The following is an 18,606-nucleotide window of genomic DNA, read 5'->3' on the forward strand; positions in this document are numbered from 1 at the left end:
CGTCAATCTCACCATTTGTCAGACTTGAAGTTAACGAACTCTTAACTCAACTTAAAATACTGGCAACTAATATTGTAATTTACAAAACAAGTTGACAAGGCGTTTCAAACTATTGTTGCCACGGAAATTATTTACAGTTTTTTAAACTGTATGCTATGGTTTTTGAATACTTTCTTATCATCAATACCTCGACATGAAATGAGTTTTGAATAAATTGCAATAAGTTTTGAGTGTATTTTATCGAATTTCGGTAACCACATGATTTCAATTTATTTTATCTTAATTGTTGAAATAAACTTGAGAGCGATAACATTTTTGAATAGAGACTGAAGAGACCTTTCAAACGAAGAATGACAAGCCTATATTTCCTTTTTATAAAATTGGGGGTTGTACCTGTCATTCGACGGGGTTGAACGTAGGTGTAGCTTTTTCCCGTTGAAGTATGTCAAATTATAATTTAAATTTGACGTATTTCGGGATTTTGTTAAAATATGAACCGTAACAATGAATTTATTCCATTTAACTTTTACACACTGTATGAGAAGTACAGTATCTGTTTAAAATCTGTTTTTCCGTTAATCAGCTGTCGCCCCCATACGAACGACAACTCTCAGAAGTTGAGAAACTTGTGCGAGCTTAGGACTAACGAGGTATTACCTTTTAACGTGTGATTCCTAACACGTATTTCAATTCTTTGGATATTGAGTGATGAATAATCTTTCGGAATAAAATCAATCAATCAATATGTCAGTATATAACTCGTCAGCTGTTTTTTCATATCTAAGACATGTATGATCCCTTTTTGTATCGAGCAGGAGAAAAGATAATCCCATCGAGTTGTTCATATCGAAATAGTTACCGGAAATATTGTGACAAGATGGTACGTATACTCCTCCTGGTATATGTCAAAGCCGTCCATGAAACATAGACTTCTCTCCTTCGAGGCTGATAACTGATAGGAAAAGAAAAGTCATACCCATCTCAATAATAACATCTAGAAAAAATAAAAGATTTGATCTATCGAATTCTGCTGAATCTAAGAAGCAGATTACTGGTTAGACGTGAATAATAAGTTTTCTAATTGACTACATGGAAATATACTAAATGGATATATTGTGGACGAGTTACTGAGGATGGAGTAATTTGAAGATATGACAAATATAACTTTGAAAAAAATCATCAACATTGGAGCTGTTCCTGAGGATTTTTGCTAACAGAAAACCATCAACTCCTAGATCCAAGTTCACTGAACTTTTGCTTTGAAGTCTCTTTTTACAGCGGATTTATCGATAGAATTAATGGAATATCGAGTAGACCATAAATTATCCATGTTTGGTAAGAATTACCAAGTTTCGACATGTTACTGGAAAAACTGATAAAACTCATAGTTTGATGGAGCATTTCATTCCGAGTATCTTACGTTTGTCTAAATGAGTTTACAGAGCGTTATGTTGGGTAGGTGACACATTTTTGAGAAATATACTACCTCAGGGTGACCGAAAAAATATTTCCATTCACACCTATTGAGAATCAGAGAATTATACAACCTTCAATTGACTAGTTTCTATACTTTATATATTCACATTTCGGCTTTTTTCTATATGCCGATTAGTTGGGAAGTAATGGAGTGATGAATAGCTCCTACAGATTCATACATTGAAATTACAATATTTCTTTCAAAGGATACTTAATTCAAGTTTATATTTCTACTAGTTCTGCTCAGTCAAATATAATAGGGTCATAACTTCAGCGAATATAATAAATGGAGTTAATGTCAATACCAACCACTTTTGTGAATTATTTAAGTGCTGCTCACAACACGGATTTTATCTTTCCCAAATGGGTCAAGGTAAGTGGCAGTGCTTATTAAACAATCAATAGGTAACTTTCATCTGGTGTAGAGCTTCTTGATATTTCAATTTTCTTGCTTTAAAAATTCCGAACTATCAACTTCTCAAGGTATGCTTATTCGATATGGGTATTCGCCAATATTTTATTCAATATACTATATTTGTTTCTATTTTAGTTATGAAACGAAAAATACAGAAACTATTTTCTATATACCGTCTTTGGATTTTTTCTATTTAATTCATATATTAAAAACGGCGATCCAACGTTTCTCGAACTATTTTCTGATTTTCAGCCTTCCTCGATATGAAAAATAGAGGAATTCACATTAGCAAAGAATATAAGCAATGAAAGCAAACTATAAAGTTCACCTCAAAAACAATAACTATTTGTAATGATTCCAAAACAAACACCATTCAATTATCATCAAATATACTACTTCAGAAAATGTAGAATAATTTTATCACAATTGTGATCGACTCTACTTGAGGATGGACCATTGCCATAGTTTTGTGAAATCTCGAAGTGAGCCAATTAGTCAGATAAATCTGAAAGCTTTGGTTGAACAATTTTCATTTAAAAAATCATGTATATAATCATTTTACAACACTTTCAGTAAAGTCATCAATTGTGAAGCCAGTTTTTACTAATTGGTTAATTAATGAACTCCATGACAAGTTGACTCAAAAGTAATAAAAAAGTTGTTTTCATAACAAAATAATGTTCAAATTGAAATAACTCAAAAAATTATCTAAAATGGACAAAGTACATTTCTCTCCTGACCTCTCTTCATATGTTATAATTTTTTGTTGATTACAGAGAACCATAATCAATTTCATAACTTAACTTTTCAACTTAATAACTTAACTGGAATTATATCCGATTCACATTGTTGTTGTTGACCACTAGTCGCCGAACTTTCAGATTTTGAATTTGAAATATTCAAAGAATGGCGTAGTTTCTCCATGTTCTTTTTTTTAAAACGGTATTTTTTACAGTATAAAGAATTGCCTTGCTCATCCATAATAATTCTTACACCATATAGTTCAAATTGAAACAACAAACAACTCTAACAAAGTATATCTACACAAAACACGTTTTATATATTGGAAATATTTATTGAATATTTGAAATGAAATATTGGAAAATAAATATTTAAAAAATATTTGTTTTAGATAACAGATATTTGTAAAAGATATAAATATTTATTTCATGCAAAGAAAATATTTACCAAATATTTGGTGCTATCGGGGATTATCATGATTAATTCAGATCAAATCGATGATTATTATTATTTCCCACAAAATATTCATTTACTGACATTATTTCCAGTGTGCATGAGTCTAATGGTGATTTCAAATTAAATTTTTGATGCTTTTTTGCTGTGAAATTAATCAATCGTAATTCGCAATTGCAACCCCAACAGTAACTGGAAATGGAGTTCATGTTCAACAATACACATAATAATACGCAGCAAACCACAGAGAAATTGGAATTTGAATGATGCCAATAGAAAAATCAATGAATAATGTATAGAAATATACAGGGGCGTCTGAAATATCATGTTACAGAGGAAAATATTGTACTTGTGGAATCAGACGAAACTGTTTCAAGTTTTCGAACTGTAGGAATACATTACTTATAGACAATTTCGAGAACAAGTCTTTGTATTATTAGAACTTCCCACAGTTTTCTTATATAGTATATTACGTCAGAGATATCAGACACGATTATTTTAAGAAATATGAACGAAAACTGAACGAATTTTTCCTATACTGCCCAATGAAAATTCGATGAAATGTTAATTATATCTCAGATTAGAAATATGCAATTGATTGTAACTATCCAAGATGTTAGTTCAAGAGTATTCTCACTTTTGCCTCGTCATATACATAGCAACTAATGTTCACCATCGTGTAATAACGCTTAAATATAACATGAGCACTTTTGAGAGGAATTCTATATGTCTGTCTTGTATCTTCTGCCGTTATAGAATTCAAATGTATCATCAATATGAACTTAATATTACCTGCATAACTGGGAACCGAGGATACCATCTTCAATTATTTGTGAAACCATACATTAATTTATATCGTTAAGTAACCTTCATAACTGTAGATGATAGCAGCAAAAATTTATAGGTCACACCGAGTAAATAATAACACGAAGTGACGGTACCTGAACTAAGAGGACAGGTCTGGCTCAGTCCTACACATCGTAAAGTTGCACTTTGGTCCAGTCTTTGCATATGGTCATTTCGAAATTCAACTTTGACACGTCGTATCTCCACCGCCATATTGATAAAATGGCGCCTAATAACAGTTTTTTCACGATGTTTCCTTTCCGATGTATTTTACGAGACAAACATTACAAAATTAAACCAAGAAAAATTTCTCACAATTTATATATTTTTATAACATAAATAGTTTTAGGCGTGCGAACGCCGCAAAGTATACTTCAATAGACGTTTTGAAAAAATTTCATTTCCACACCACCTGGAGGTAGAATAAGCGGCGCTTTTTTTATCGTGGTTTCCGCTGTAGGCCTAATCCACATGTGATGCATTCATTTAGAAATTTAGCGCAATCTCACCCGCTTTGATGTTTCTGGTGGACCAGGCGTTACGACTTCGTCTTGGGCATAGATCGAGACATCGCAGAACAAAATTTTGTCCGCATCATCTGCGATGCGATTATCAGACTCAGCACGAGCCTCTTCGTTTTCGATTTCATGGAAAGTTTTTTCGAAAATAGTCGCCGTTTCTTTTTCATATTAATTATCTGATGGAATTTGCGAATTACTACAAGTACCACTAAAATTTGTGCATTTTAGCATTTTAATCTTGCTTTTGTGCTTTCCAAGGTTTCTGTGACTACACTTACAAGGAATAAGTTTCAATAATGATTCTGGAGCGGCGGGTTAGAGCATCGTAACAGGAATTAGCCCATTTGTGTTTTTCTTCTATCCCTATTGTCCTGTATTTTTTTTATTTTCATAACACTGCTGAACCTGATGATAGGTTCGGAATGAATGTTGTCGTGCTGCTTCTGTTGATGGTAGCAACGCAATATTGAATTTACTTTTTTATGCTGATTTTGTGAAGCATACATATCTATATTCTTCAAAGACATGTTTTTCTTACTTTTCACATCACTGCAACCGTATAATTCAAGGAGAAACCGTTCACCTGTTTTAGCAATAATCTCTGGATCAACGTTTGGATTTTTAAATAACTCAATAACTTCGTTCAAATCAGGATTTTTTCGGAGTACTTTAATGAATTTCATTTACTCTTGATTAAGGACTGCACATGTATCACAGCCACTGAAGACATGCAAAAATGAACTATGATCTGCAGCTGTTGTATCTATGATACTTTTCGGAAAATATATTTTTATATTATAGCAGTATTCATGATAAGCATATACGCATCTTCCGTGACTTCTGAGACCATGAAATTTTCAGATTCAACCCGACACAAAGGCAACACATTACCCTTATATCTACTTCTTGAACACCTGCGGCAACAGTAGAATATTTTAGAAAAATATACGAAAAACACGTGGTGCTGAATAATACTTTGTGACGCTGGAACGCGTATACTATCGATTTCACAGAAAAAAATCATGAATAGAAATGTTGAGGGAGTTACGTGGTCATAGTTCCCACGACACGGCCATTCACACGGAGATTCAGCTGAGTAAGAGATATTCCAGGAATCCCTTATCTCGACATGCAGTTAGCATCCAGTTAACATTATATTAATTATCATTCTGTTTGTAGCTCTCGTAAGAGACAGTCGTCTCTAGTTTGTAAAATAAATTCTTTTTAAAAAGTTATTTTCTCGTTCCAATCATTTAATTGGCGCAGTCGGTAGGATTTGTGCAGCGTGAAAACGAACTTTTTGCGTCGTGGAGTTTCAACCCCTTCAGCACAAATTCAACAAGAATCCTTCGAGGACCACCCAGAACGAGCGGACAAGGAGACGACAGAGCCCCAGGGAAGCTGCAAGGAATCAACGGAGAAGGAACTGGAACTTACAAGTAAGTGCCAAATATTTCCTTCTTGCCTTCACGAACCCTCTGTATAAGGACTTCGGCGAAGATATATAGTATCGTTCATTGCGAACAAACTGTTGTCTATTCGAGACGAGTAATTTTAAGAAACTATTTATTGAGAAAAACAATTATTTATTTATGAATGAAATTGAAGATATTTTATCACGATTGAATAGTTTATCATTTCAAGAAAGTTCAGCAAATAATACTGAAAATTTTGATAATACTTTTCAACCCACAATGGTTCCACCAATTCCACCCCAACCAACTCAAATAAATTGGAACCTTTTCAAATCTAGAATGAACAATTTAAAAACTTTTGATGGTGATAGCAATACATTGAACAAATTTATCAGTAGATGCGATGCTATAGTTAACGCGTACAATGTGTTTAATGATGCTTCACTTAATGAACACGTTCTTGAATGTATTCAAGAAAAATTGACAGGTAAAGCCGAGTATATGGTTGGTAACAGAACCGAACTTAATACTTGGGACGCCTTAAAATCTGCTCTGAAACAATGTTTTTCGGATAGGAGAGATTTGGACTGTTTAGTTCAAGAATTAACTAGAAGTCGACCCCATAGAGGAGAAGACCTAATGACTTTCGGTAGTAGAATTCAATTAATCAAAAGTAATGTAGTTCAAAGAGTCAGTAACAACCCAGACTTAACTCCAGAAGAAAAACTTTACCAAACAACTCACTACGATAAAGTAGCCCTCAGTACTTTCATTGCTGGTTGTCCTGGTATTTTGAGAAATAATATGCATCTCAAAAAGCCAGCCTCACTGGAAGACGCCATGGCATACGTAAACGAGTTCGAAAATTTTGAAAAAATGTATGGTTCATTAAACGATTATAAATCAAAGTTTAATACTTTCGGTAGACAATCCATCATACCAAACGTCAACCAAAATGGCCCTAGATTTATACAACATCAAAGACAAAATTTTCAAAACGAAAATTTTTCTAACCCAAATTATTTTTCAAAAAATGAACATTTTTTCAATCCACAATTTTCAACTAGACCTAATTGGCCTAGCCAACCAATTAATATCCAACCTAGACAATTACCACCGCAAAGATACCCTACAAACCGAGAAGTTTTCGGACCTCCTCAGAATGTTTTTAAACCAAAAAATATTCCACCTAATCAATTACCGAAACCGGAACCCATGTCCACTACATCAAGAAACCCAACAAAAATGTCTCAAAGACCTTTTCCTCAACAAAACAACACTTTTAGGAACCCTAATAATTACCGAAACCCTCAAAAAATGTTTACCGCAAGTCAAAAACCCAATTTTATATCTGAAGAATTATTTTCTAACGAATACGATGAATTTCCCCAATATAATGACACTGATCAACAATTTTATGATAATCCAAACCTTAGTGAAGAAGCATACACTTCAGAAAATGCTGTTTATTTAGAAAACGAACCAAATTTTCAGAATGAATACTTAAGCGACATAGATTGTGATGAAACTGGAAATTTTCATTTAACAGCCCAATTCGAAGATCATACTTAGCTGAAATCAATGCATTTTGTAACAATGCATTACCTTATGTCGAAGTTAGTCACAAAAATAAAATTATTAAACTACTAAATACTGGAAGTTCAAGATCGATTATTAAACCATCTATTATTGAAAAATTATTCCCAAACAAAATTTATCATTCAAATACTATTATCAAAACGGCTTTAGGAAGTCAGAAAGTAAGGTACCAAGCCTCGATACCTGCTTTTCCAGAGTTCAACACAAACTATGAAATTACTTTTATTTTATTTGATTTCCACGATTACTTTGACGGAGTTTTAGGATTATCAGACTTGATAAATATGCATCTGAATATAGACCTTGTGAATAAGAGACTGATAGGAAATCATGTTGAAATTCCTTTCAAGTTCAGACAGTCTACAGATACGAGTTTTTCTTTCTCTGTCAACCCACAAGAAAGAGTACTCAAATATCTGCCTGTCACAGTTCCTGAAGGTGAAATTCTTACCCTTGAGGGAACACTCAATGATCTTTTCATTCCGCAAATATTGACAACTTCAAAAAATGGTTACGCCCTTATGGAAGTACAAAACCCCACCGATAGAACAATATCAGTGAAATTGATACAACCACTTCCTGTAGAGAGCTTTCAATCCTCTACTTTCGAAATGTATTCTTACGAAACTTTCGAAAATACAGGGACGGACTCATCTAAACTGGCAACCGAAATTAATATCGCTGATTTGATACGTACAGACCACATGAACAAGGAAGAAACAAATGCTATCGAAACACTTTCAGTTCAAAATAATCCTGGAGACATAAACGAACTTATCGACATCTATTTGAATAACGATAATATTCCAGTCTTAGACAACGACGTTCTCAATGAAGTCCTGGAACCGCAAGAACCGAAAAAACAAATTAACATATTATCTGATATTCAAATTGTTCCCCCAAAATTAAACGAAATCGAAAAAACATCAGATTCACAAACCGTTCACACTTCTCTCGAAGACCCTGTCTTTCAAATTCCCATTTCAGAAAGACCAGTTAATACATATAAAAATCAAATAATTGTAGCTATTGGTGACATAGAAAAACTTAAATGTAGAATAGAAAAGGTATTCGAGAATTTGCGATCTTATATTACCATACCCTCTAAAAACCTGAGCGAGAATATTGTTAAACTTATTAAAGAATATATCGATCCAAAACAAACATTTGCCTTCCATTTTAAAAATCCAGCAGTCTCACAAATGTTCAATACAACAATCCAAAATTTACTCAAGAATTCTTCATTCAAAATTGTTCATTGTCCAACATTCTTAGAGGATGTAGAAACATCGAAAGAACAGAAAGAGAAACTTAAATGCTATCACGTTAAGAAAACATGCCATAGAGGCATAAATGAAATGAGGACATCCCTCAGTTCACGATTTTATTGGCCAAAAATGGCAGAAGACATACAAAATTATATTAATAATTGCGAAACATGTCAGAAAAATAAATACGATCGGAATCCTCCTGTAATTAAATTCAACCTAACACCTACAACTTCTAAGCCTTTTGAGCATGTTCACATAGATACATTCAAAATTTCAAACGAAACTTTTTCAACAATTATCGACACATTTTCACGATATGGTCAGGCATATCCATTAAAATCCTCAACCGGAGTTTTAGTAGTCGAAAATCTACTCAATTTTATTACCCATCACGGTTTACCACTCAAAATAACCGCTGATTCAGGCACCGAATTCAAAAATAAAGATCTAGAAAACTTTTGTAAAATTTATAACATTGAGCTGCATTACACAACTTCAAAAAACAGTAATTCTAATTCACCAGTTGAAAGATTTCATTCAACACTGATTGAGCATTATCGATGCTTAAAGGAAGAAGGAAAATCGTTCACACCTGAACAGCTGATGAAAAGAGCTGTCCTTGGCTATAATAATTCAATACATAGTGTTACCAAATTTACACCTTTCGAAGTAATTAAAGGTCATATTAATAACACAGACCCATTTGATTTAAATGATCGTATAATTGTTTCCGATTACGTTCAAAAACACAAAGAAAATGTCAAAAAACTGTATCAATCTATTCAAAATTCCAACCAAATTACTAAAGAAAAAGTCATTGAAAACAGAAATATCCAACGAAATGAACCCCCAGAGTTTGCAAATCAACAAGTTGCGTATATTAGAACAAAGGCGCGAAATAAAGATCGACCGAAATTTAAGAAAACTGAAATTATTGAAGAGACCGATATAAAACTCAAAACAAATAAAGGCACCTACCACAAAACAATAGCCAGAAAACCAAAAATTTCAAAAAAACTTTTGTTACAGGGAGTAAAAGAACATGAAGATACACGTGTTGATAACGCTATACCTTCTACTTCACGTGCTCCGAGTCCAAAGTGACGATATTCAAATAACCCCTATAACCAACCCCATCCTTCCCATACAGCTGGGAAATGCAAGAATTATATACAGCAAACATACATTTTTATATTACATAGAACTTAGCTCTATAATAAAACAATTAAACAAACTAGACGACTACTTCCAAATAATCAAAAATAATTTTGATAAGGGAACAATTAATAACCCAATTTCCTATCATGGATTAGCATACAGCCTGCTAGTCAGAACCGAGTATCTTATTGAAATGACAAAAAAGAAATTAGAAAACCTCCAACCCCATATCCGTATTAAAAGAGGTATGATAAATGTTATTGGAAAAATCGAAAATTGGTTATTCGGTACTCTTGATGCTGATGATGGTAAACGATACGACCAAAGTATCGCTATATTAGAACGTAACCAAGAAAATATGATTAATGAGGTAAACATGCAAATCTCTCTGTCCAAAAAATTAATCAATCACTATAATAAAACTATCCAAATTTTGAATTCAAATCAAGGAAAATTAGAAAACAGTCTAAAAACATTTCAAGTTGCAGTTCAAAAAACCATTGGCGACCTGACGAATTACATTAGTTTTCAAGGAATTGTTTCACAAATAACCCTTGACTGCCAAAATATGATTACTTTTATCGATAATCTAGAAGATGCTATCACATTTGCAAAGTTGAATACCTTACACAATTCAATAATACCTAGTTCTGAACTGAAAGAAATAATAAATTATTTAAGCAACATCTACTCTGATTCAAAAATCCCGAAATTTGAAAGTATGTTGACATATTATCAATTTTTCGGTGCACAAGTAACTTTTTCGAATGACAGAATAGTTTTCGCAATACACGTTCCTATTGTCGGAAACGAAGTTCTTACATTTTTCCACCTTTATCCCATCATCCAAAATCACAGTATTTTCATCCCAAAATACCCATATTTGGCACGAGCAAACCACAATATCCAGTTCGAAGACAGTCCATGCCCAGTATTAGAGAAAACGTATTATTGTCCAGAAGATTACTTTTCCGAAGACCAATGCACATCCCACCTGATCGAAGGCAAAGTCGCCGATAATTGTCAGCCTCTTCCAATCAATGTGGCAGAGTCGATTATCGAACAAATCACTCAAGAAGAAATCCTGGTAATTCCGATACAGAGCGAAAGAATATTTTCCAAGTGTAAAACCGATCAATATTTGGAAATAAAAGCGCCCACCCTAGTCAAGATCCCGAAAAATTGCCAAATTGAAGTTAGAAACAAGATTTTCACCAACAACGTGAAAATAGGAACAGGCAAGCCACTGATCTTACCTAAAATTGAAATGATAAATATGGAGAAGTCAACAATATATGAAACACAAAATTTCTCGAGACTAAATTTTGAAGAACTCTACGAAATCAACAATATAGTGGACCGATTGAAACCAATCCACAAATTTAACAACTCCGAAAATAACACTACCATTTTTGGCGTTTTTGCAGGAGTTACTATCCTAATAATTGTCCTGATATTGGCAGCTTTTAAGAAAAATTGGATTAAAACCCGTATACTGGGATGTTGTTGCTTCAAAACACCCCAAAAAGAAGAAAATACCAATAACGAAGATATGGTTCCAAGCCGCCAAAATAATTCCATTATTTTTTCGGCCTAAGGAGGGAGGAGTTACGTGGTCATAGTTCCCACGACACGGCCATTCACACGGAGATTCAGCTGAGTAAGAGATATTCCAGGAATCCCTTATCTCGACATGCAGTTAGCATCCAGTTAACATTATATTAATTATCATTCTGTTTGTAGCTCTCGTAAGAGACAGTCGTCTCTAGTTTGTAAAATAAATTCTTTTTAAAAAGTTATTTTCTCGTTCCAATCATTTAATTAGGGCTTTTTTTTCTAGTTGAATAATGTATATTATTGTTTCTTTCGTAATATGCGTCAGATAGGAGATATTGAAAAAAACGGCTCATGCCTCCATTTTTTTCAATATGGAGACGCGAGCGGCGAAAATTCGGAGAGAGCATATCGAAATCCATAAATTAACAAACTTTGAAAACTCCCGGAAAACTTTCTAGATAACCCGCTTCGTTTTGACCAAATGCCTGGACTACTTGTTGGACAGGGAAAAAAGCAATCTTTCATTTCATAAGAAATAGATTTTTTTCAAAATGAATACTAACATATTCAAACAATATCATTACATTCCGACATTCTGAAATGGCCAAATCTTCACCTTTATATCAGAACATATTTTTTACAACTTCATTTGTTTGAACAGCTACGTTCAAATTGTTTTCAAAAAGTCACCGAAATTTTTTATTCGCTCAATACTTCAACTCCTTTGAATGTTTGAGAAACAACCACTTCATAATTCATCAGTTACCTCATCGCTAGTGATAATGTCTTCCACAGTAGTAGACGAAATGTCAGGCACAAAAATCTGCAGACCAGGGCCAACAAACCCGGAAATAACTTTGGCACAGTTTATGCATTCATATATGCATAACTAGAGAGCCAAGGGAGGCGCCCCAACATAAAACAAACCTACATACAAAACATTAGCCTCCAAAAATATAGCAGTACAGAGAAACAATGATGAAAAGATAATTTTCATATGTAAACGCGGTCATTTTATCCCCATTGTGGCGCCTCAATTGGAATATTCTTACCCGCGGCTGGCACTCCAATTGGATTATTGAAAACACATCATAAAATGAACCTTCAGCCTCCAAAGAAATAGTGTTAAAAAGGTAATTTCCATATGTTAAAGCACCCTTTTATCCCCAGTGGAGGCGTCAAAGTTGGAATATTCAAAATTGTTCGTTAGTATTAATGAAATAAGCTAAGACGACTTTGAAAAGAAATATGTTGGTGAGACTAAAGGAGCTATTGGAATTCGTTTTTGAAAACTCACGGAGCATTTTCAATCCAATCTTCGTGTTATAATATGAATCTTGATATGTTTCTTTAAGAATGTACAGGGTTTTTTATAAAGCACTTTCTATCTTCAAGTGTAAATAAAACAAAGTATGTGAGATATCATCAAATTTTTTTATTCGTTTTAAAGACCTTTTGATGCCATTATGACTGGAACGGGGTTGAGTCGCACGATCTCGATAGCCAGTTCACACCACCGCCTCGTGAGATGACCATGCAGAATATACAATGTGCATGAGCGCCATCCTGTCGAAACCATATGTCGGTGGTGTCTACTTCTGGCCAAAATAAGTTGATAATCATCGATCCATAGTGCTCGCCTTCGACAGTGATTGATGCGTTCTCAAAGAAGTATGGCCTCATGACGCAGCCAGCCTAAAATCCACATCAAATGTTGACTTTTTCGGGATGCTTTGGACGCTCTTGGAACTCATGTAGATGGTATCATCTCGAGCAGTTGCCAACTACTTCACAGCCCATTCAGTTATTTACCTTCAGTTCCTGGTTCAGTTGAATTTTACGGAGCAGACTCAAGTCACAACGCAAAATTCTCCAAGTTGTGGTCTGCGAAAAGTTGAGTTTTCATGAGCGACGCGAAATCGATTGTCTCAGTTTCTCTTGCACACTTTGACAGACAGCAGCGATGTTCTCACTAGATCTTGGGTTCCACAACGTACGTGTGTTGGTCTATCATTCACTGAACCAGTGGACATAAATTTATTCACCTCTCGGTAGGACGACTATGGCGATGGTAAAATGGGCGAAGCTCGCGATACGTTGCCCAAATATTTTGATAAAATGAGTGTTCTATTTCGATATTTGCATGTGTTGTTGAATGTTATATTCATCCATGGTATGACATGGCATGACAAACTGAATAAATGACAACTAATTTGACATATGTAGCAAGATGGCCGTTATCAATTGTCAAAATGCGGAAATCCCTGTTGGAAGACGCTATATTTTCAGTTTTCTTAAAATCCTCTCAATCCACCTCTGTGAACATTGCACAAATTGTTATCTTCTGCGTTAAATAACTTTCGGCTCTAATAAGGCAACCAATCAATTTACTGTCATTCTGTCGTCCGTTTAAGGAACGATACCGACCGAGCTTTTTGTTTGCGTTCAATTTTGCGGCATTTTTCAATTGGATTAACGGTAACGAGAGATACACTTATTTATTAGGAGCACGACGTACGTTGTTGTCGTTGAATGCAAGGGGTCATCTCTGCAGGAATCCAAATGAAAATGTCTCTGGAACAACGTTATTTGTTCGTTATTTTTCAACTCCGTTGTACATGTCTCAGGAAAGCCTTTACCCGCGATGATATATTATGTGTGCAGAGAACAACTTCTTTATTCCATCTGATATATCGCCAGTAATATACCACATATACCGTGCGTCCTTCATTCTAACCGGATTGGAAATAATCTCGCGAAGACCAAGTTTCGTTCAACGTTTTTGAAAATCAAAACTTTGTGGAACCCAACTTCCACTTCAATATCGATAAAACTCTTCGGAGAAATCTATGCAAAACAACGCTTTTTCATTAGGAACATTGAAGAAGAAAGCAGAAAGTTAACAGGTTCCTTTAAAAAAATAATAGACTACACTTTTTCTTCTATAGACTTGGTATATTCAGCCAAGAAAAATACGACATCCAGAAATCCATATTGCTGGACTTTCGAACATACTCGTAAGTTGGGTAGAAAACAATATTTTCAGAATGTCTTCGTATATTTTCTTCTTTTCAAGGGTCAGATCGGATATTTTAGGTGATTGAGTTCGCCAGGAAGACTCTCAGGTACACAAGTGCGTCGTGCTCTCTCAACCAATGTTTCAATCAGCCCTCTCTTCTGGTGGTGACACAGTGATAGTGATGTATGCCAGGAGATCCAGCGGATTTTCTGGCTGCCAGTTTTGCTACTACGGACTCGAACTAGCTTTACATCCCACTGGCTATCGGGCAATACTTTCGCAAGTGGAGACTAAAACCAAGTGCTGCTAAAACAGAGGTCTCTAGTTTCCACCTGAACAACAAATTGGCCAATAGAGAACTGCAAATCTACTTTGAAGGCATGCTCCTTGAACATAATAAACAACTTTAATACTGAGGGGTTACACTAGACTGCTGTTTTCGACAGATGTTTCAATGAACCTCACCTCCGTAGAGAGCACGCTCTTGTTAGGGAATTCATGACCACAACTGGGCTGGTCAAGGATAAAACTTTCCTTTTCTACGTTGAAAATATTACAGACCAGATTAGGAGAATATTGGGAAAACACAACGTGAAAACAATATTTAGGTCAACAAAATCCATTAGAGAAAGTCCTAGGTCAAGGACCACAGAGAACCTTTAACAACACCCGGATATACCGGATTCTTTGTAGCTGCGGGTCGCTCTTCATTGGAACCACGAAAATAATCACTGGTAGGCATTTTTCTGAACACAATAGGAATTGTCGACTCGAACAAACCGACAAATCAGCTGAAGCCGAAATTCAAAAACAAAAACTGCTATAGAAAAAAAGAGGCAATGGACATTTTTAAAATCCATCTTGTATTTTTGCATGTTGAAAATAAGAATAATGGCGGAAAGTATCCTTCGTAGAGTGAATACATGTCTTGAAGACGAAAGCCATGGGTATATGTATTAACGTATTAGCTCATCCAGAAGTTTTGAATATTTCTATAAAATCATCAGCAGAAGACATAAAACCTACGCTTTTTGAAAGTGCCAAAAAATTACAATAGCTCCGCAATAGCATAATTTTAGAGACGTCAATCGCAAAATGTACCTTGTGCAATGGCTTCATATTGCTTGATACATGCTCCTATGGCGAGCTATTATTATAGTCCGAATCATATTTTGTGGTAAATTGTATTCCACAACTATGGTAAAGTCACCCATTTTCATCTGGAAGACGTGCTTTTGAAGCTATGATTTGGAAATTCAGCACTCTGGAAAGTTTCTAGTAACTGATAATGATGACCTCTGATTAAACTAAAACGAATAAAAGTGTGTTCAATGTCTACAACACAAAATGCCACCTCAACCTTCAAAATTCAGCTTTCTAATTCTATAGACTCATAATTTTTCCAAATTGAATCAACCTAGAGAGAAGAAAATGAAGAAGTTGAATTCCAAAATGCCATTGAACATAATTATACCAAGCATGATAATAAAGCAAAGTAATGAAGACGATAAATTTCTTCATTCTACCTGAAGAATGAAAAATTATAAACTTCGACTTCGAAGTATTCGACTTCATTACCCCTTATATTATTAAAAACTCATTTGGCAAATTATCGTTTAAACGAGACATACAAGAGCAAATACTTGCCTAACGACGTTCTGTTTTTTCGTGCGAATCAAGGTACTTTCGTTAACTTTATTTTGATTCTAGATTTTTCTTTGCTCGACATTTCGTTTTTCATTGCTTGAGGACTTCTTGATTATATCTCGGGAGGTTGATTATTAATGTTTTGATTTTGTGTTAGAGAATTAATATAGTTTCATCACAACATGAATAATGGAATTTCTTGAAGATATACAGAGATAAAAATAGCTGACAAATTATACCTAAGACAAATTGGTGTTTCTTCAGTTTGTTTGCCGTTAGACACCAATATTTTATAGATAAACTTTGTAAATTAAACATAGTAATCGGTTAATTTAATTTGTTCGGACTACTATGATTCTAATGTGATTTGAAATCTCTGAAAAAACAAATTAAGTTGAAAATGAAATTGAAAATTAGCTACAAATATCAATTATATAGAGCGATAAAAACGTGAAATGGAGTTACAATAAAATAAAATTAGGCATGAATTTGAAAATTGAACAGTTACAAATGAAATCAAAGAAGTTTATAAAAGGTTTCAAACCAAATCACCTCACTCAAAAAGTTGGTTGAAGATTCATTTATATTGCTCCTCTCCACAGAAATCTTCAGTAAATGCTTACGATTTATTCGCAGAAATCAGAGTTTCTCTTCAGTGCGACTCCGGTGTCTCTTCAGTGTGAATAAATCTTTCGCCTTTTACCAAAGATTTCCGTGGAGAGGAACAATATAAACGAGCCATCAAACAATTTTTTCGAGTGCGGTAATCTGGTTTGAAACCTTTTTTGAACTGTTTCAATTTCATTTGTAATGGTTAAATTTTCAAATTCTTGCCTAATTTCATTTTATTGAAATTCCCTTTCACGTTTTTATTGCTCAATAAAATTGAAATTTGTAGATTATTTACATTTTCATTTTTTTTATTCAGTTTCATTTATGATTTAATTTTCTCTTTCAGAGATTTCAAATCACATTGAAATTATATTGGATTATGGGAGTACGAACTAATAAAAATTCACCATGAAATATTGTAATTGGTTGTTTCAGATCACACGTGATCACTAGAATAAAAATAGTAGAGTGGTATAAACCAGAACTTCCTCACTTTTTTTGGAACATATTCAGCGAAAAAACCCACATTGGAGCTAGACATCACTTTCATTCTGCGAGATACAAGAAAAGGCATCGAATTCCTCAAACTCGAGTGTTATGATACTCATAATTATTTGTTTATTGACGGTAAAATGATTACAGAGCTGTAAAACTTAACCTAAAGAAGATAGCAAAACGAAAGGAGTAGTTTTAGGTCACCTGACCGATTCTTCCACACTCCCCTAAAAAATAATAAATAATAAATCATTTTTAAAAAAACTAAACTAATAAGGTAAGTACCTATATAAATAAGTACCTATATAGTACCTATATAAATAAGTAAGTACCTATATAAATAATTAATACTTAACAAACAAATATAAACTATAAAGATGCATTTTATTCACTAGGTTATATCATTGGTGAGTCAACAATTTTTTTCTTTTTTTTTTGAAAGAATTCAAAGACAATGCAAAATTGGGAATATCCAGTAAAGAGGCAGTTATAGCAATCTGGTAAGAGAAGAAGGATATGAATATCTCTTTTTTATGTATTGGAAGAATCTAATCAATCAGTCAATCAATCAATTTAACAGTTTCATTTCTCGTTGAAGAGTAATATATGTATAAGAAAGTATATTCAGAATAAAAGAGAAAACTTCAAGAATAACTACATCAAGGACTACAAACAATATTTCTATTTGGTTATAACAATTAAGATCATATAATCATATGAATAAACTGCAGAATTTCATTCAAACATGAAGAAGAAATATAATCTGAAAAAATTATCCATTAGTCTAATTTTCACATGAAAGCTCATAGTTTGAAGTACCATATCGCAGTTGACTGTTGACTTATTTCAGTAAAGTGCGGACCCTAAGTGAGTTTGTAGTGGAATGTAAAAATTTGGGGGTTACCATTCGGATCATTGGAGCCTTGTTGGTAACATTCAGTATTATATGTTTTTTACTAGCCCTCATTAAAATTTGTATATAGTGCTTTGTAGTCTCATTTGTGACAATAAAATTTGAGTCATCTGCATGAACGACGATATGAATGATCATGCAGGTATAGTCGAAGTAAACGGTATTGTGCATACTTAAAGGTGTCAGCGCTCTCAAAGAACAAAAAAAACCAATACATAGAAATGACTCCGCTGCGAACTAGTCCACGTGGACTGTAGACTTAACGGTTCGTATTGGATAATTCTTACTAAACGAGGTTTATGATTGGCTGAAGAGTAATAAAATTAAATTTGAAGTCATGTTACGGTTACGAATAGAAATCGGGGAATCGGGAATAGTTATAGCCGTCGTGTTCAGTTCAGGAACTGATCGCGATTCGAGTATTGAAATTCGGTATTAGTTCAGTTATAATTACTTGAAATTTTTGTT

At 33.9% G+C, this 18,606-nt stretch overlaps 1 long non-coding RNA gene and 1 pseudogene across 1 annotated transcript; both read left to right on the forward strand.

Annotated features, from left to right (window-relative positions):
• The first annotated feature begins 5,504 nt into the window (after positions 1-5,504).
• LOC141481037 (uncharacterized) lies at positions 5,505-10,965 on the forward strand. The gene is made up of 2 exons (XR_012464712.1): positions 5,505-5,891; positions 9,767-10,965. It is a non-coding gene; the product is annotated as an uncharacterized lncRNA (long non-coding RNA).
• A 5,811-nt stretch (positions 10,966-16,776) lies between these two features.
• On the forward strand, positions 16,777-16,898 carry LOC141481156 (U5 spliceosomal RNA; annotated as a pseudogene).
• Positions 16,899-18,606: the final 1,708 nt, after the last annotated feature.

This window comes from Leptinotarsa decemlineata, unplaced genomic scaffold (assembly GCF_025532065.1).
Source record: "Leptinotarsa decemlineata unplaced genomic scaffold, Ldec_3_MD MMD2_tig00000035_RagTag_RagTag, whole genome shotgun sequence".
Taxonomy (NCBI): Eukaryota; Metazoa; Arthropoda; class Insecta; order Coleoptera; family Chrysomelidae; genus Leptinotarsa; species Leptinotarsa decemlineata.